A 20,950-nucleotide genomic window follows, 5' to 3' on the forward strand; every position below is an offset into this window, starting at 1 on the left:
GAACCTTCATTTTTAGGATCTCAACTCCTACTTTCTAAGAAGTAGTCAACTAATATGTCTACTAAGATTTTAGTCTTGGCCTAAAAACATCTGCACTTCAGAATCCAAGATGGAAAAATAACTTTTGTAGGGCACTTTTCAGGAACTACATAGGAACTACTATGTGCTTATGATAGATGACTCTGAGAAAATCTACAGGAAACCTAAGTGATTTACTTTTAATTTTTATTAATATTACTAAAAAAGCAAGATTCAGCTTGATTGTATAATGTCACAGATTACAAGAAATTTGTTTTATATAGGGTCATTTGTAATGAGACCAATCATTGTTAATTTATAGAAGCAAAACTACTTGCAACCAATTTCTAATGTTCAGGAGACAATTCCATGACTATCCAATGTTTAATCTTTTCCTAATTAAAAATCAGCACTTTTACAAGTCTTTTTGTTTTTTCGTTTATTTGTAGACAGGCTGGAGTGCAGTGGTGCAATCATGGCTCAGCTTACTGCATCCTCAACTTTCTGGGCTCAAGAGACTCTCACTTCAGCCTCTGGATTAACTGGGACCACAGGTGCACACCACCACAACTGGCAAATTTCTAAAAGTTTCTGTAGAGATAATGTCTCACTATGTTGCTCAAGCTGCATTCAATTTTTTTTTTATTTCCCTCTTACAATGACCATGTAAAATAAGAGTGCTACAATCTCAAATTTTAAGACCAGTGAATGTAATCATTTGCCAGGAGTCACATAATTAGTAATGAAAGAAAAAAAAAAAACAACTAGAATTAACTCTAGTCAACCATTACATTTTTTTATATATTATGCTATTTGAAAACTTTGCATATGCAAATTATTGAAAACTATAGCATCTAAAGAAAAAGTTTCACTGTATTTGGTTGAGAGGAAATATATGTTTTGTTTATTTAATTAAGATGCTCTAATTGTAAGTTATTATTAACATTACACATATTAAAATCTAAAACGCATGTTAGAATGGTATTAAGATGATGAACTAAGAACACCTAATTTCACTCCCTCAAATCCCACTAAAACTACAATAAAGTTTTTTTTGGTTTTTTTTTTTAGGCATAAATCCTAAAAAACAGAGAGAAATAAAAGGTAACAGCCACAAAGATTTGGGAAGCTGAAAAATAAGCAGGACTGGCCAGACGTGATGGCTCACTCCTGTAATCCCAATACTTTGGGAGGCCAAAGTGGGCAGACCACTCAAGGCCAGGAGTTCCAGACCAGCCTGACCAAGATGGCAAAACCCCATCTCTACTAAAATACATAAATCAGCCAGGTGTGGTGGCGCACCTTAGTCCCAGCTACTCAGGGAGGCTCAGGTACAAGAATTGCTTGAACCTGGGAGGTGGAGGCTGCAGTGATCCGAAATCAAGCTACTGTACTCCAGCCTAGGCGACTGAGTGAGACTTGGTCTCAAAAATAAATAAATAAATAAGCAGGACCAGCTGTAACTAACGTAGCAATCTCTAAAACACAATATTCCAAGCTGCAGTGGTAACAAGTTAAGAACCAATCCAATTTACCTGGCAGAAACCTGAAAAATCATAGGAAGTAGAACTACTAAGCACCTTTGAAAGTCAGAGTGAAGGGAGCAGAGAGAAGGATAAAATGGCCAAAATGGTGACTGTTGTTTAAGAAGCAGAAAGATATCTTAGATGCCTTTACCAAACACATTTAACAGTGACTATCTGCTCCTCCCAACCCTAACAAAAGTCTGAAGACAATATCTGCAGTTAAAAATGAGAGTATCTGGCCAGGCACGGTGGCTCATGCCTGTAATCCCAGCACTTTGGGAGGCCAAGGCAGGTAGATCAACTGAAGTCAGGAGTTCAAGACCAGGCTGGCCAACAGCCGGGCGTGGTGGCACACACCTGTCATCCCAGCTACTCGGGAGGCTGAGACAGGAGAATCCCTTGGTCTAGGAGGCAGAGATTGCAGTGAGCCAAGATCGTGCCAGTGCACTCCGGCCTGAGCTTGAGTGAGATTCTGTCTAGAAAAAAAACCAAAAAACTAAGAGTACCATATCAAAAAGAGAAGGACCAAGTCCAGACTGCAGAGATCCCTAGTCCTCTTCATGAATCTCCCAGAGTGCTGGCAATCAGAGCCTATTTCTCTATTTATAAAAATGGAAGACTATTCTCTGGGGGTGTCTGACCAGCACAAGACCTAAGACCTAAGGTCTCTGGAGAACTCTCCCAAAATGGCTCACCCAGATCAGCCTAAAGGGAAGTTTAAAACTGTCCAATTTAGATAAGGCAATCAACTTTTTAATCTTCCACATCACATTATGCAGTTAGCTAAGAAAGGCAATTGAGAAAAGTTTCCAACATGACAGAAACCAAAGAAAAACGAAAGCAAAAAAAAAATACATGAAGCAATAGACTATGCAGGAATAAGAAAACTTCAAAAAAAATTAATATATGCAGACAAGATGTTATATTCTTGAGTGAAGAATACAATGCTACAGAAAAGGAATGAAAATTAAGAACATGATAGAAAAAAATGAAAAACTCAATAGAAGGACTGGATGATAAAGCTGAAGAAACCAACCTTAGCAAAAAGGCAAAATTATAAATCAGAAGAAAAGATACAATTGGAGTATCCATTCAAAAAATTCAAATTGGAATCACACACACACACACACACACACACACACACACACACAGACATCACCAATGAAATCATTTAAGAAAACTTTCCAGAGTTGAAGGGCAAGAATTTCCAGACCAAAAGAGCCCAAAGTATGCCAGCAGACCATAACAAACAGATCCACACAAGGGCACGTTCCATTGAAATGCCATAAGACTAAAGACTAATAATCAATTCTATAAGCTTCCACTGAGAGGAGAAATCAGAATGGCTTCAGATTTCTCAGTGGTGATAATAGTAGGAAGAAAATAATGGAGCAGTGTCTTTAAAATTCTGAAAGAAAAGACTTTCAACCTAGAATTCTATACCCAGCCAAACTATCAATCAAGCATGAAAATATAGAATGATATTTTTCAAACATGCATGGTCTTTAAAACCTGTATCTCCCATGCACCCTTTCTCAAAAAGCTACTGGAGAATGTGTAGCTTTCTACCAGCAGGGAAAATTCTAAGAATTCTCCTGCCAAGGACAGAATAAGTCGATAAAAAGACAAAGCATTTGGAAAACAAGGGTCCTAGAAGATAGGTAAGGAAATCTTCACTAACGGTTGTATTAGTCCATTCTTGCACTGCTATAAAGAAATACTTGAAAATGGGTAACTTATTAAGAAATGAAGTTTAATTGGCTCACAGTTTTGCTGGCTGTACAGGAAGTACAGTGGTATCTGCTTGGGTTCTCAGGGTGAGGGCTCAGGAAATTTACAAACATGATGGAAGGCAAAGGGGGAGCATGCACATCACGTGGCAGAAGCGAGAACGAGAGAAAGAAAAGAGGTGCTACACACTATTTAAATGACCTGATCTCACAAGAACTCAAGTCACTACTGCGGAGGACAGTACCAAGGGGGATGGTGCTAAACGATTCATGAAAAATCCACCCCATGACCCAATTATCTCCTACCAGGCCCCACCTCCAACATAGAGGATTATGATTTAACATTAGATTTGGGTGGGGATAGGGATCCAAACTGTATCAATGGTGAATAAAATTATACAGATGACAGTTGTATACAAGATGAGGTGAGCAACTAGGCCACACAGAAGCAGTGACACTCAAGAACTAAACATGAGTCAAGATTTTTGCTGCCACCTACCTGAGGAAATGTGTCTTATAAATTAAGTCTTTTAAATAAACATCAAAAGATTATTAGTAACTGTACCAAATCGTCTTAACTATTACTATTTACATGGAAGAGACTCATAGATGCAGGCATCCTGGTATAAAGCTGACATCATGAATCAACAACTGTCATAACTGTATCAAGGGAATGGATCATGATTTTCATGGTTATGTTCTACAGACCAGTCAATTCTGTGTAAGTAGGTTGCTTAACACAAGATCAAAAAAACAAGAATTACCTAAGACTAAATGAATGATTTAATTGTGGTTAATGTTTTATTTTAAATAGTCATAAGAGAAGAATACTTTCTTCTCAATCTATCTCTAACCTCCAACTTAAGGCGTACTTTATAGAAATAGTAGTATCTTTCCCCCTCAGAGATCAGGGGAAAAAACATCCTGTGAAAGGTTTTAATATAGGTTATAAGCTAAAGAAGCCACCAAAAACATTTTATGAATGATTCTATAGAAAAATACTGAATATCGGGCCGGGTATGGAGGCTCACACCTGTAATCCCAGCACTTTGGGAGGCCGAGGCAGGCAGATCACCTGAGGTCGAGCTGGAGACCGGCCTGGCCAACATGGTGAAACCTCATCTCTACTAAAAATACAAAAATTAGCTGGACGTGGTGGCATGTGCCTTTAATCCCAGCCACTCGGGAGGCTGATGGAGGAGAATCGCTTGAACCCTGAAGGCGGATGTTGCGATGAGCCAAGTTCGTGCCACCACACTCCAGCCTGGGCGACACAGCAAGATTCCATTTCAAAAAAAAAAAAAAAAAGGCCGGGCGCGGTGGCTCAAGCCTGTAATCCCAGCACTTTGGGAGGCCGAGACGGGCGGATCACGAGGTCAGGAGATCGAGACCATCCTGGCTAACACAGTGAAACCCCGTCTCTACTAAAAAATACAAAAAATAGCCAGGCGAGGTGGCGGGCGCCTGTAGTCCCAGCTACTTGGGAGGCTGAGGCAGGAGAATGGCGTGAACCCGGGAGGCGGAGCTTGCAGTGAGCTGAGATCCGGCCACTGCACTCCAGCCTGGGCGGCAGAGCAAGACTCCGTCTCAAAAAAAAAAAAAAAAGAAAAAAGAAAAATACAGAATATGTTGTTCAGCCTTGTCCAGAGACTGCTTAGAACAATTATTGAATATTGTATGAAGTATCATAACTCAATCTTTTTACTTTTTATGACTCAGTTTACACAGTTTCAGTAAGAATCTGTTCTCCTTCCTACCAGGGTAAAATTGGGTAAGTCAGACCAGGCACGGTGGCTCATGCCTGTAATCCCAGCACTTTGGGAGGCTGAGGCAGGTGGATCACCTGAGGTGATCCTCTTGAGGTCAGGAGTTCAAGACCAGCCTGACCAACATGGTGAAACCCCATCTCTACTAAAAACAGAAAAATAAGCTTGGTGTGGTGGTGGGCGCCTATAATCCCAGCTACTCGGCAGGCTGAAGCAGGAGAATCATTTGAACCCAGGAGGCAGAGATTGGAGTGAGCCGAGATTGCACCATTGCACTCCAACGTGGGTGACAGAGTGAGACTCTGTCTCAAAAAAAAAAAAAAAATTGGATAAATCAAATTTGTAACCATAACCACACTGGAAATGTGAAATTTAAAAATGAATTTCAGGCTGGGCTCAGTGGCTCACATCTATAAGCAGAGCACTTTGGGAGGCCGAAGCGGGCAGATCACTTGAGGTCAGGAGTTCGAGACTAGCCTGGCCAACATGGTGAAACCCCATCTCTACTAAAAATACACAAATTAGCAGGGCGTGATAGTGCATGCCTATAATCCCAGATACTCGGGAGGCTGAAGCACAAGAATTGCCTGAGTCTGGGAGGTAGAGGTTGCAGTGAGACAAGATCATGCCACTGTATTCCAGCCTGGGCAACAGAGCAAGACACTGTCTCAAAAAACAAACAAACAAATAAATAAATAAGCACAAATTTCCTTTAATTAGGTATGACAGGGAACAAAAATTGCATCTTTTTTACTTTTTTTTGAGATGGAGTCTTGTTCTGTCGCCCAGGCTGGAGCGCAGTGGCGCAATCTTGGCTCACTACAGACTCTGCCTTCCAGATTCAAACGATTCTCCTGCCTCAGCCTCCCAAGGACTGCATCTTAAATATAGAAATCATGCCTACTAAATCTTCACGAGAAATCAATTTAGTATCTCTTCTATAGCTTATAGATTCCAAGCTTTGAAGGGAATAAAGAATAGTATCTTCCAAAAAACCTGGAATACTGATAAATGTGGGAATCTCAGCAAACCCCAAGATACCCTACAATTATAGGTACTGCAGATGAAAGAAAGTTCATTGAGATAAGTCAGATGACTTGGTTTCTGATAGTGGAGACAAGCTAATAAATAAATAAGTCAATTATAGTACTTCACAAAACATCCATACAGAGGTTAACTCTTACCTTCATATCAAATGGACATAGTTTTGTTAAGCACACAATAGGGATGTCTTACTACATCATAGGTCAATACCTCAATAGACCTATGTGACTCAAATGGCCAAAGAAAACATGAAAATATACCAATTCAGAAAATCATTTAACAAACTTTATGGCCAAATCTATGCCTTAAGAGGCTGCAGCTTGATTTCAAGGAAGGGCTATCGATGAAAAATGATACTTGGTATCAATTTTGAGTGAACACGTCCAGCAGATTTTTTAAAAGGAGAGCAAGGAGTAATTCTATGTGGACTTAGTGCCCAAAATGTCTTCATCCCTAACTTTGCCAAGGATGAACACTGCCAAACCTTGCAGATATGACAATTAACGTGAGAAAATGGCTGCTTTTTCACCAGGAAGATGTTTACTGTAAATTTAGTGAATTTAGTAATCTTGTGGGTTTTTTTCCCTTTAAATACCCATTTGTTTTTAAATGAGTCAGTCCTAAAACTGGTCTCCATCACAAACCTTTACAAGTAAACTACTTTCCCAAATGCTTATTTACCTTACTAGTGAGTGGTATTATGAAACCCACCTTTCCAAGTTACTTTTTAAATGCATTTAAATTCTAGCTCCAGAAATCAAGAATATTATTTTCTATAAATCTCCCTGCATTGCAGGGCTCCCTGCACATAGTTGCTTCTTAATAAATATTCATGAATGACTAATTGATTCACCGATTGATTAAAACTAGAGATATGTGTGAGGCACAGATGCTAAGCATTTTATATATCTAATCGTATTTAACCCTCAAAACGTTACCCTGTAGGAGGTAACTCCACATTTTAAAGATAAAGAACACTGAGAGGAGACACTAATTGCCCAGGTCCCAATACCAAACTACTGTTCTTTCCACTTCACTGTGTAACTAACTGATTTTAGGAAAATTCTTTGACTTTTCTTTTGTTCTTCTTTTCTTTCTTCATTTATTTATTTACTTTTATCTTTCAACGTTTAAATCATTTAAAGTCAGTTTGGTGGGGGAAGAAGATTATACAAACCTAAAATACAAAATAATATCATTCCATCTTTTCCTCAAACCCTTATTAATTTATATATGCAGGCTCTTCACAGTCATATTTTAGAAACTTTTTACTAATAAGCAAGCAAAGGTGCTTCCTTGTTTTCTCAATTTTCTTCTGGTTCTTAATGAATGACATTGAAGATTTTTTTTTCCTAAAACTGACTATTTATAATTTTTCATACATAAAGTGCCTGTCAAATCTTCCCATATGACAATTTATCATGTGGGTATTTGCCATTTGAGTAAATTACATGTCTGATTTTAAAAAAAGTTCTGACATCTGTGGATAATGAGTTAAATAAAAGAAAATAATTAGAATATCTTATTCCCTTTTTTTCACCTCCACCTAAAACGTAGGAATTTTATTCTTTTGATAAGCAAGTATTTATTGAATATTAATACTTTGATACTGTAGAAAGCAATCTTATACTTTTAATAGTGGTCTTATCATACCTTGGAAAGAATTTGTCTTAAAAAATTGTCAGGTATATCAATAAGATATGATTCCTAACCCCAGGAAGCTTATAAAGTACTACACAAATAACTATAAACATAAAAGTGGAAAGGAATAAATGCCTTTAAATATATATATAAAGTAAAGCAAAGGGAAAATAAAGAATTTCCAGCTGAGAGTAACAACATGCTTTATTAGGCATATTATGTGGGTGCCATGGCAATTATGACTTTTATTCACAAAAACCAAGGATATGTATCACAGAGTTATTAAGAGTTCTCCTAACACACTACCTTTCTTTCTGGCCTCTGAGATTTTGAACATACTATTTATTCCCTTTACTAGTATTATCTGTCTAATTCATTGTTTAAAATACAACTCCCATAAAATCTCCTTGATATCCTTCCAACACTCTCACCACTTTCTGTACCCTATAAAAACATCTCTTGTTTTACTTGTCATATTCCATAGAAAGCTACTTTTAACTATTTACTTATTGATCAGTTAAGTTTTGCCTATGTGCAGAGGATTTACAACCACAATCTTTTTACCAGTGTATATTACAATGCTCCTAGAAGTCACATTTTTGGCCAGGCACAGTGACTCACACCTGTAGTCCCAACATTTTGGGAGGCCAAGAGGGGAGGATTGCCTGAGCCCAGGAGTTCAAGACCAGACTGGGCAACATGGCAAGACCCCCATCTCCACACAGAAAAAAATTATAAAATTACCTGGGCATGGTGGCATGTGCCTGTAGTCCAAACTACCTAGAAGGCTGAGTCAGGAGGATCCCTTGAGCCCAGGAGGTCAAGGTTACAGTGAGCCATGATCACACCACTGCACTCCAGCCTGGCTGACAGAGTGAGACCCTAGTCTCAACTAAAAAAAGAAAAAAAAAAAAAAAGTCACATTTTCCATCACGGAAAATGTGTATTTTATACATACAGTTATAAAGAGAAAAAAATAATCTGTATAAAATAATGCAAACATAAACTATTCAAACATTTGTCACTTAATTCATCTACAGTCCTTTTGAACTAAGCAAGTTAACCTGTAAAGTTCAAAAATACTACACTGAGTTTTAAAAATTAGGAATTCCAAATCTCGCAAAACTAATCATAATTTAATGTTTTCAGTAGCAAGCAGAGAGGAGGAGAATTCTATCAAATATAAATATTTATAATAACTGGGACCCCAGTCACAAATCACGAACACAAAACCCCCAAAATACCATTTCAATGGAAGACATACAGAGTTATACTATAACTGAACCTAAATCTTAAAACAGAGAAATAGTTTTCAGTATCAAATTATGAAGTACTTTGAAACCACTTCTCCCAATTCCTTATATAGCAGAAAATGCTATTCATTAATATCCATTTCTCTTTTATAACATTCTCTAGTTTTAGCTAAGTATATGATTATCCAGCTAGATATATTTCCCAGACTTCCTTTCACAGCTAAATATGTCCCAATGACTAAATGATCACACATAAACTATGAGTCAAAGTGCTATGTGCCACTTCCATATCATGCTCTCAAAAGAGTATGCACTCCCATTGTTCTTTCTTCCTTGCCTCTAGCTAGTAGAACTAGAGAGTAATCATGTTTCCGCTAGTGATGGAAGCCATATGTTAAGGCAAAATCACTTATCAACTCTAAACAGTCTTACTTTGTATGGTTACATAAGAAAAAAACACGTTATCATCTTTAAACAACAGAAATGGAGTCTCCTATACTGTGGCAGCTTAGTTTTTACTCAAATTGAATTCACTTCAGACATTTATCACCTAAAAGGAAACAAAAGAGTTCAAAAGTGGTCCCTCTTTTCCCTTATGCTTTTTACTATTTCTTTCTTTTCCTATGACATTCTATCTAATAAGAGTAACAGGGCAGATATACATCTAAGGCTCCAAAGCCTTAGCTGGGAATGAGTTGCAGCAGTCAAGTCATTCTTTAATGTTCCATCAAAGTCTCCTGGTCCTCAAAACAGCAGATTCCCTTTCCATCTTTTAGCTTTATCCTACTACAAAATGGTAGGCATTATCATTGAGAATTACTGAACCAAAGAAAGTTCCTTTTACAGCTTTGACAGTTCTGAGGATAACTATTCTAACATACAAATCAAATTTCTTATTAGAATGTTAAAGTGCCAGGAGTGATGGACACATAATTTCTAGGTACCAAACCAGATAATATTTCCCCCAAGTAGCATAGGGCTATACGAACAACAAAGATAGGGAGAACGGATCATATATAGTAAGACATTATGGCATTACTACCTCACATCACCATCATACAAAGGGATCCTCTCTCCTAAACACAGCTAGTTACTACCAGTTATTGGATATAAAAGAACACAAAATGTTTCTTGTAATACTCTGAGCAATGGAAAACTGCAGACATGAATAAGTGCATATTTCTGATGGTTTAATAAGTCATCTTCATTTCACAGATTCTCATATTCATATAGGTCAACTATAAAGAATCTCAGGAAGATAACAGTTCCCTTAGGCCTCTGGCATTTTTTTGAAAAGTGACTGAGGTACCGGAGTCATCCTCTTAAAGATTCTAAAATCCAAATGATCGAAACTTAAAATTGAAAACATTCACACCATATAAACAAGCACTAGCAGCCCTGATCTACTCATTCTTAACTGAAAATGCTCCCCAGCACTCACTCTGTCTCCAATACAAAATGGTTTCCACCACACAAGATGAAATCATCGATAAATAACTTAGTTTTGTTTTCAACAAATTAAAATGCCTGGAGAAGCCCCTGATTTACTCTGTGGATGGCAGGACAATCTGAGAAAGAACATGGCAAAGCAACATTTAAATAGTCTTGGCCTCTCTAATAAAATATAAGGTCAAACATGCAAGAATTTTAAAAGAGAGTTCCACTAAAGGAAATATCTTAATATTTTATATCTAGTTTCCAGATTTATTTTCATAAAGCCAATAATATTTTATCATTAGAGTTCTATATTTCCTTGATTTCTTCTTTTCATGCCTCTGCTAATTTACAAGTTTAGTTCAATAAAAATGATATTTTGGCAATAAACTGACTCTTGAATCAATTATTTAAGATAGTAGAATTACAGCTGAAATACACCCTTATTAATGGAGATAATCTTTTTCAATGCAATCAGCATAAAAAAGAGATTTAATGAAGAATAAACTTATTCTAATAATTAGGGAAATATCCTTATGAGAAAATATAATAATTTAATGATACTAAGGAAATTAAAATAAAAAATTTTTATCTTTATTATGAGATTAAGGTCCACTGTGGCCAGAAAAGGAATAAGGTACCTTTTCAAATTGTCTTTGTTTAAGAAAAAAGGATTTTGATTTCAAATATTGTACAATACTTTACTTTGCGACTTATTTTTACCATGTCTAACTTCATACTGACACTATTTTTATGTCATCATGTCCTAAGGCAGATTAAAAACAGAAATATAATCTTATATCATCTCCTAATTCATCTCTACTAAAATTATAGCTGCACCAAGAAAACATCTTCCTGAAAAGTCACAGATACCACAAATTCTCCCAGAGTTCCTAGCAAATAGTACATTTTGGTAGTCTACAGGAAGGGTGTAATACTCATGAATTTAAAAAAAAAATAGTATAAGGTTATAAATTCACCCAATGTAAATTTAATGGAATTGTAACCAAAACCATTAGCTAGCTTTTTCTTTTCTTAATTAACCAAATGAACCTAAAGTTCATCTGCAAAAACAGCCACAATTAGCTAAAAAAATTGTAAAATGGACTTGTGAGTGGCTACTGCATTTTATATAGGATATAGCACTACAAACACATATTTAAATTGTGTACAATCCTACAGCAAATAAAACAATGCAATAATGCTCTAAGAATAAGGCCCAGATACAGTCATTGTCAATCTCTGTTTAAACTATGTATTATATGTTCTTTTGAGAAGCTAATGAAAGCTGTCACTGTTTCCCCAGAAAAGTGCACATACGAGGCCAGGCGCAGTGGCTCACACCTGTAATCCCAGCACTTTGGTAGGCTGAGGAAGGCAGATCACCTGAGGTAGGGAGTTCGAGCCAGCCTGACCAACACGGAGAAACCCCGTCTCTACCAAAAATACAAAATTAGCAGGGCGTAATGGCACATGCCTGCAATCCCAGCTACTCGGGGGGCTGAGGCAGAAGAATCATTTGAACCTGGGAGGCAGAGGTTGCGATGAGCTGAGATCGTGCCATTGCACTCCAGCCTAGGCAACAAGGGCGAAACTCCATCTTGGGGGGGAAAAAAATGCACACACACAGACTCACAAAAAATGGTGTATATCAAATATCGAGGGATCGGTAGAACCCCTAGAGGCCAATGGACCCCAGGTTAAATATTCCTAGTATATGAATCAGAATTGTTTGCTCAAATCTAGCTCGTAAGTTAGCAACCAAACCAATAAGAAATGGATCAAGTCTATGGAAACTAGATATCTGAAAAAAATGGAAATTAGTAACTTATCTTAACACAAAATATGTCAAAATACAGACATGTCCACATAGATGTAAGAGTATTTTTTAAGTTTATTAAAACTTCCAGAAAAAGTTCTAGTAAAAAAATTAACAAAACACATGAACAAGGCTGTGCACGGTGGCTTACACCTCTAATTCCGGCACTGTGGGAGGCCAAGGCAGACGGATCACCTCAGGTCAGCAGTTCAAGACCAGCCTGGCCAACATGGGGAAACCCTGTCTCTACTAAAAGCAGGGCGTGGTGATGCACGCCTGTAATCCCCGCTACTTGGAAGGCTGAGGCAGGAGAATCGCTGGAATCCAGAAGGTGGAGCGTTACAGTGAGCCAAAATCATACCACTGCACTCCAGCCTGTGAGACACAGCTAGACTCCACCCCAAAAAACAGTAATAATAAAATACAATATAAATATGTAATTCACCTCACAACAGGTAATATTTTCTAGGCAGACAAGTGCTGTAGAAATCACAAAGGAAAAAGGCAGTGCAGGCTGGACATGGTGGCTCATGCTTGTAATCTCAGCACTCTGGGAGGCTGAGGTGGGAAACTCTCTCGACCCCTGGAGTTCAAGACCAGCCTGGGCAACATAATGAGACTTTGTTTATAAAAAAATAAAATAAAATAAAAAAATTAGCAGGGTGTGATAGCCTTCACCAGTAGTCTCAGTTACTCCAGAGGTGGGAGAATTGCTTGAGCCTGGCAGGTCGAGGCTGCAGTGGGCAGAGATCACTGCCACCGCACTTCAGCATGCACAGCAGAGCAAGATCCTATCTCAAAAAAAAAAAAAAAAAAAAAAAAAAGCAGTAGATTTTACAACATAAAAATGCAAAACTTCTTAACATATAAAATCATAAACCCTTTAAAAGGTAATTTTAAAATTACTGTGACAAATATTAAAAGCTAAGGACCTCAAAGCCATAAGTAGCTGTTACTAACAAATAAGAAAAACAGTAACACTCACCATAGAAAAATATACAAAAAGCCAAACAGCTAACTCACAGAAAATGAAAAAAAAATGCACACATAAAACAACAACAAATTCAACTTCATTAGTTATCAAAAAAAGTTAATGAGCCGCTATTTTTCACCCATAAGATGGTGGTATTGAATATGATAAAAAATGCTTTCCAAAAAAAAGTTTTTATCAATTTTGCAAATTACTTTAAAAGTCCTTTGAAAGTAATTTCAAAGAAATATTCTGAGGTATAGTACAAGAATGTTCACTGTAGCATTATTTTTAATAGAGAAATGAGCAACAAGCAAAACAGGAAACAAAAAATGAAAGGTTTAATAAGTCACAGTACATTCTTCTTAAAGATAATAATATGTAACCATTTAAAAACGTGTTTAAAAAGAATATTTGATCATGTGGGATATTACAATAGAGTATCATGTAACCATGAAACATATTTTAGAAGAATTAATGGGAAGACACTCATAACATTAAAAGAGTAGAAATGAAATTATGGTACCAATGAAAAACTAATTAATAAACATTTATAGATTGCTCAACCATGGAAAAGTGAAGTCACAAATCACCAATACCTTCAGAGTGGTTATTTCTAAGCATTGTTAATTAATTTTCAACATTTTCCAAATGTTCTATAATGAGTAAGTTTAAAAATATTTAAATACATTTATCACATATGCAAATCCTAATTTAAAGCAAAAATAGTTCTACTTATTTAATAATTCAAATCTGTCTTTTCTAAACTACATACAAAATCTTAAATTTACAAAACCACAAAGATTTCAAATAACTTCAGTAACTTGGTATTCATTCCTGGAGTAACCTAGTCTTAATAGTTACATACGTTGGATGTGTGTCAAAATTTTGTGGCATCATAACCACCAAACTAAAATTTTAAAATACACTTGTTATCAACAAAGTACTAATAAACTAATAGTTGGTGTTCAGGCAATTAATCTTATTAAGTTTATATGGTTATATCTGCCTTGTAAGAAACATGACATCAAAATTGTCCCATCAAGAAATGTTCTTCATATTCGAGTATTTTCAAATACCTCTTACTACCTTCAATATTAACCTGAGAAGCAATCATCTGTATATTCAAATGAAAACATACGCTTAAATATATACACCAAAGTATTTCATTTTTCTGGAAATGTAAGGTGTACCATGCCCTAAGATCAAAGTTCTTTTGTTAACCTAAACATTTATGTGTATTTTCTACTCTAAAATGCCTGAAATAGCATGTGGTAGAAAGGGGCTGCTAGGTAACCACCCCAGAAACATAAAAGCGAGAAAATTACACAACTGTCCTCTAAATATACTTTGTGTGTACAGGACCTTAGAGATTCAGGAACTACATCAGGTCAAATATTCTGTTGAGAAAAAAAGAAGAATCTTTCCTAACTCCATTCTATCTCATATGTGACGTCATTTAAAAATCCACCAACCAAAAGTATTACTTTCAATTACATCTAGTTAATATTTACTAATGGCATTTGTTTTAGGCAATAAAAATTTCCCTAAATTAACAGAGATTATAAAGCAAAAGGCACGTCTTCATTTGACAGTAGACTGATTCAAACTTAAAGAGTTATAACCAACCAAGAAACCAGTTGTTGTATATATGAGCCACAGATGAAATCTACGGAAAACATTTGCATTTTTTTTTGCCTAGTAAGAAAGAATTTGCACAACGGGAGAATCATAACAAATCTTATATAACTTCCCCCAGATGTGTTACGTAAGATTTAACTATAGTTGACACTACCATTTTAAACTAATCAGTAGCATATTTATAATTACTTTCCCTAAAAAAACTATTAATAAAACCAGGAACACACTTACAATTAAAAAAATCAAACACAGCTGCATCTAACACACATGTATACAGTATAGTGTTTAAAAGAACAGATTTTTTTTTTTTTATTAATGGTCCACTTTCCTCAAAGAGGCCTCAGGGTAATGGATGTTCTTTCTAGAATTCTGCATCAGAAAAATTTACCAAATAAATGTTATAGCTTACATATCATAGCAAACAAAAATGCTAAGAAAAAGAGTTGATTAATTTAAAAAGCAACAATTATCTAGCTGAAGCAGTAATGAACAAGTCACCTAAAGAACTTAAAACATGTAAAATCCAAATGCCCAGAAACATACAAACTGATCAAAATTAAAACTTCATTTACTTAGGATCAAATATTTAAAACCAAAATAATCCTCAGATTGGGATTTCATTTTCGATCACACTGTAATTTCTTCCACTATTCCCTTTCCCCCAATATTCCCAAAACTAAAGTTCTTTCTGTTTTGTAAACATTCCACACATTCATAACACAACAGGTAAAAATAGGGTTAAAAATGTATTTGCAAATATGCAGTCCAAATAAATGCACTTCCCGTGAGAACACCACTAGGTGCTGATCTTTACCACCCTAAATATAAACCTCAATCCAGCAATACTTTAAAACTGAAATTATAATCAAGAACCAAAAAAGACAATCAGTTTCACAGAAAATTAAGTCCACAGCTTCTCAAAAAATCGAAAAAACAGAGAAGAGCTTGAGGTCGGCCCAGGAGTACAACATTAGAGAAATGTTTTTCTTGAAAAATGTGAGATTTTAAGGGTAACACAAAGAAACCCCTCAAGAACGAGGAAAATTAAATCTAGAACCCAAATGGCGTCCAACAAGAACATTAGATCTCGAAAATGAATATTGCGCTTGCGCAGCCACCGCCCCGCCAGCTGCACAACTGCAGCTAGAGCCCGACCCCGCAAGATCACGTGCTCCTATGCAGCGCCGCCCGCAGCTCCGCAACCGCGCAGGCGCAAACACAACTCCCGCAGCCGCCATAATGCGGTCTTGACTCCTCAGAAATACAATAGTAATTTAAGAAACTGTGGTTTTAACAGCCCCTGGGATTCACATATACCTTTTGGGGCGGAAGCTGAGGGAGGGGGAACCAAGTTCCTTCCTACAGAGCCGTCCCGCGCAGCCGTCCCCGACGTTGCCGCCTCAGCTTTTCGCGCGCTTCAGTCTCCGCGCCGCCGCTGCCACCGCCGCCGCCTCCGCAGATTCAAAAACAAACCCGCTTCTCCCTTGCACGCGCCGGGGCCGTTATGCAAATTATTGTGGGCGGGGCTCCGGGCTCGTGATATGTACCCCGCCCACTGTGCTATCAGCCAATAAGCTCAAGGACTAGCCATTCCCCATGCAAATTCTGGTTTTTTATTTGAATGAGGGAAATTGGCCCCGCCTCCTGCGTGGAAAAGAGAAGGAAGCCCGAGGTGGTGGCGCTGCGTCTCTCAGTTGCAGTGTGAGGTGTGTTTTTTGAGTGGAGCTTCTTCAATCAATAAGTAGCACTTTGTGAGCGCCCTCTATGAGGCTTAGAAAAGAAAGAAGGAAGGAGGTAGGTGAGAGTTAAAGAGCAGAGGGAAAAATTTTCAAAAAAGCCAGGAGTATGTTGATTTATTCATCATTTATGTTTTAAATTCACAGAATGTACTTTGAATTGTATTAATAATGATGGAATGAAAAAAAAAAGTTTTTTTTCAGTTGCTCGGTAACAGAGCAAGCACTTTTTATCATACTCTCTCACTAGAAGTTGTATTCATCCCATTCATTCAATTTCATGCTGGGAGTCGGCCTTTAATGAATTCCACAGGAAGTAGTGGACAAGTCGCTACCTTACTGGTTAAGAGATCTGGGTTCAAGTTCGACTACTGCAGCTTCCTTGCCAGTTCCTTGGAATAAGTGTGTTACTCAGTTTTCTCACCTGTATAATGGCAATGATGACTATAGTTGAACTAGTTTGGAAGCACTAAATGATAGAATAAATGTACATATGTTTTGGCCAGGTGCGGTGGCTCACGCCTGTAATTCCCAGCACTTTGGCAGGCCGAGGCGGGTGGATCACCTGAGGTCAGGAGGTCAAGACCAGCCTGGCCGACATAGTGAAACCCCGTCTCTACTAAAATTACAAAAATTAGCAGGGCATGGTGGCACGTGCTTGTAATCCCAGCTACTCGGGAGGCTGAGGCAGGAGAATTGCTTGAACTGTGAGGCTGAGATTGCAGTGAGCCCAGAGCTCGCCACTGCACTCCAGCCTGGGCTACAGAGCCAGACTCCTTCTTAAAAAAAAAAAAAAAAAGAATAAATGTGCATATGTTTTGCAAGCAAGAAGAGCCTGAAAATAATATTAGATGGTACCATGTGGGTTTTTTAAATGTAACTTCTCATTATATTAATGTATTAGTTCAGTATTTATTTAGCAATCACGGTGTTGTAGACCTGTTAGGTGCCTATCCTCAAGAAATCTGTACTCTAGTGGAGAAGACAGAAAAGTGAACAGGAAATTTTTGTAACTAATAAGAAATTAGAATAGGGTTGTTAATACTTATTTTTATAACTGGAACCGTTCAATTTACTTAAAATATAAGGTGGCCTTTAGAAATATCACCTAGGGCCAGGTGCGGTGGCTCATGCCTGTAATCCCACTTTGGGAGGCTGAGGCAGGCAGATCACGAGGTCAGGAGATCGAGACCATCCTGGCTAACATGGTGAAACCCTGCCTCTACTAAAAATACAAAAAAAAAAAAAAAATTAGCCGGTTGTGGTGGCACGCGCCTGTAATCCCAGCTACTGGGGAGGCTGAAGCAGGAGAATCGCTTGAACCCGGGAGGTGGAGGTTGCAGTAAGCCGAGATCACTGCTCTCCAGCCTGGGCAACAGAGTGAGACTCCGTCTCAAAAAAAAAAAAAAAAAAAAAGAAAGAAAAAAGAAATATCACCGAATCCAGACCTATAGAATTAAAAAAGCCTTCCTAGAAGAGGTCATCTCTATCATGATAAATGATTTAATTAATTTCTTGCCTAAAAGTTGGAGCTTATTGGGACAGCAATGAGGAATCATTTAAAAGGTTTTAAGTCAGAATATAACACAATTAAATTTGCATTGTTTAATCGCTAAATGTTGTAACGTCCTTAGCACAGTCCTTAGGATACACTCAATAAATTATAGTTGCTCAATTATGATTTATTATAATTTTCATAGTACATCAGTGCTCAATTATAAATAGATGCTCAGAAAATTATAAATATTGGTATTAAATGTTACACTGCATAATAATAAGAGAAATTGGATCAGAATAATAGAGCCAATTATGTTTCTCTTTGTATGTCTTCTGTAAGCATATAAAAAATAATCATTTTTATAATAGTCTTTTTTTTTTTTTTTTTTTGAGACAGAGTCTTGCTCTGTTGCCCAGGCTAGAGTGCAATGGTATGATATCGGCTCACTGCAACCACCGCCTCCCGGGTTCAAACAATTCTCCTGCCTCAGCCTCCCGAATAGCTGAAATTACCAGCGCCCACCACCATGCCTGGCTAATTTTTGTAGTTTTAGTAGAGATGATTTCACTAGCTTGGCCAGACTGGTCTCAAACTCCTGACCTCATGATCCACCTGCCTTGGCCTCCCAAAGTGCTGGGATTACAGGTGCGAGTCACCATACCTGGCCGCCGCCTTCTTTTTTTTTTTTTTTAAGACAGTCTTGCCCTGTTGCCCAGCCTGGAGTGCCATGGCACTATCTCAGCTCACTGCAACCTCTGCCTCCCAGGTTCAGCGATTCTCCTGCTTCAGCCTCCCGAGTAGCTGGGACTACAGGCACGCTCTGCCATGTCCAGCTAATTTTTTCTATTTTCAGTAGCGATGGGGTTTTGCCATGTTGGCCAGGCTGGTCTCGAACTCCTGGCCTCAGGTAATCTGCCCACCTCGGCCTCCCAAAGTGCTGGGATTACAGGCATGAGCCACCACACCTGGCCTATAATAGTCTATTCTTGATTATCTATGCTAATAGCAAATGGAAAAATAATTCAACATAACCACGGATTTATCAGTTTTCTTAGATATGCTCATATTCTAGACTTGCCTCCTGAAGACTCCAACTAGACAATTTTATTAGATTTGAATCTCTTCAAATATCCTCAACCACAGTTACAGTCTCTTCAGCCATGCAACCCGCTGGTTAACCTAATCAACTATTCATTGATTTGTTCAACAAGTACAATATTTATAATGTCTCACAAACTATTCTAGGCATTGGGGATGCCCGAAGGAAATGACACTGTTTCTCATGGGGAAAGAGTCATGAATACAGGTAAACATTATGAGATCATTAATATTTTGGTGGTATGTCTTAAGCATAAAAAAATTCTAAAATGAGAGAACCTAAATCTTCTTCATAGTATATGGGAAAACTTCACAGAGGAAGTGATACTTGACCTGACTTATGATACAGAACTTAAAGTGGCTGTCAGACTAAGTACAAAAGTATTCAAGTTAGAAAATAACAGAAAATACAAAAACCATGAAGAATGAAAAAAGCTTGACTTAGACTTCTAGGTAGGATCACATTCAAAATACTTATCAATCCCTATATCACTGACCAATCAGAATGGAAGCAGGCTTGAAGACGCCCCACCCCCCACCCCCCGTGCGCGCGCAGCGCGCGCGCACACACACACACACACACACACTCTTTGTCAGGTGTTAATCCTTTAGTTGTAGGATCTTGAAGAGGTCCAGAGGCTCTTCAGCTGGGGACTGAGCCCGACCGGGTGGTAGGAAGGGTTTGGTAGGGTGGGGCAGCTACTTACCAGTTAGTGCAAAAGGATTTTCATATTTTATCTACCATTATGTTTTTATTGGTATATATAGGCTAAAATGATACAGGCTAAATATCATGTCCTAGGAAAAAGTGCTAAAGTAGGATCATAGAACCTGTCTCACCAAAAAATAAATAAATAAAAAACCTAAACTCAAATAATAAATATAAACCAATATATTTCACTTGTAGCAACTGAACAAGGAAAACAGAACTTTTGAAGAAACAGCATAGGCCGGGAGCAGTGGCTCACCTGTAATCCCAGCACTTTGGGAAGCCGAGATAGGTGGACCACCTGAGGTCAGGAGTTTGAGACCAGACTGACCAACATGTTGAAACCTCGTCTTTACTAAAAATACAAAAATACAAAATGTGTTGGTCCTGTAATCCCAGTTACTTGGGAGGCTGAAGCAGGAGAATTGCTTGAACCAGGAGGCAGAGGTTGCAGTAAGCTGTGATCACACCATTGCACTCCGGCCTGGGCAACAAGGGCAAGACTCCATATCAAAAAAAAAGAAAAGAAAAGAAAAACAGCATAAACTCCAACAAGAAGCCATTGAAATGGAAAACTAAAGTTTCTAAGTATAAAATAATACAACGGGAGGCTTAATCTAGTGCTCTCAGGTTCTGAAGGCTTACTACCTGAATTGAAACCTTCACTCTACCTCTTACTTGTTTAGTGTCCTGAAATTCTCTATGCAAATGTTTCCCAGTCTATAAAATGGGGATGATAAAAATAGCCCTCCTGGGTGAGCACAGCTCATGCCTATAATCCCAGCACTTTGGGAGGCCAAGGTAGGTGGATCACTTGAGCCTAGGAGTTCCAGACCAGCCTGGGCAACATGGTGAAACAAGTTTCTACAAAAATTAGGCCGGGCACAGTGGCTCACGCCTGTGATCCCAGAACTTTGGGAGGCCAAGGTGGGTGTATCACTTGAAGTCAGGCGTTCACAACCGGCCTGGCCAACATGGTGAAACACCGTCTCTACTAAAAATACAGAAGTTAGCCAGGTGTGGTGGCACACCCCTGTAATCCCAGCTACTCAGGAGGCTGAGGCAGG

At 38.0% G+C, this 20,950-nt stretch overlaps 1 protein-coding gene across 3 annotated transcripts in view; it reads right to left on the reverse strand.

Moving 5' to 3' along the window:
* Window positions 1–16,311, reverse strand: part of ATF7I (activating transcription factor 7 interacting protein) — a 135,038-nt gene extending 118,727 nt beyond the window's left edge. For 2 of the 3 annotated variants that reach the window (XM_011741760.2, XM_011741717.2), the window contains exon 1: window positions 16,160–16,311. The gene's annotated coding sequence lies outside the window, so the exon portion shown is untranslated. The remainder of the gene's footprint in view (window positions 1–16,159) is intronic. The other variant, XM_071072174.1, reaches the window with a different exon arrangement.
* Window positions 16,312–20,950: the final 4,639 nt, after the last annotated feature.

This window comes from Macaca nemestrina, chromosome 10, assembly GCF_043159975.1.
Source record: "Macaca nemestrina isolate mMacNem1 chromosome 10, mMacNem.hap1, whole genome shotgun sequence".
Taxonomy (NCBI): domain Eukaryota; kingdom Metazoa; phylum Chordata; class Mammalia; order Primates; family Cercopithecidae; genus Macaca; species Macaca nemestrina.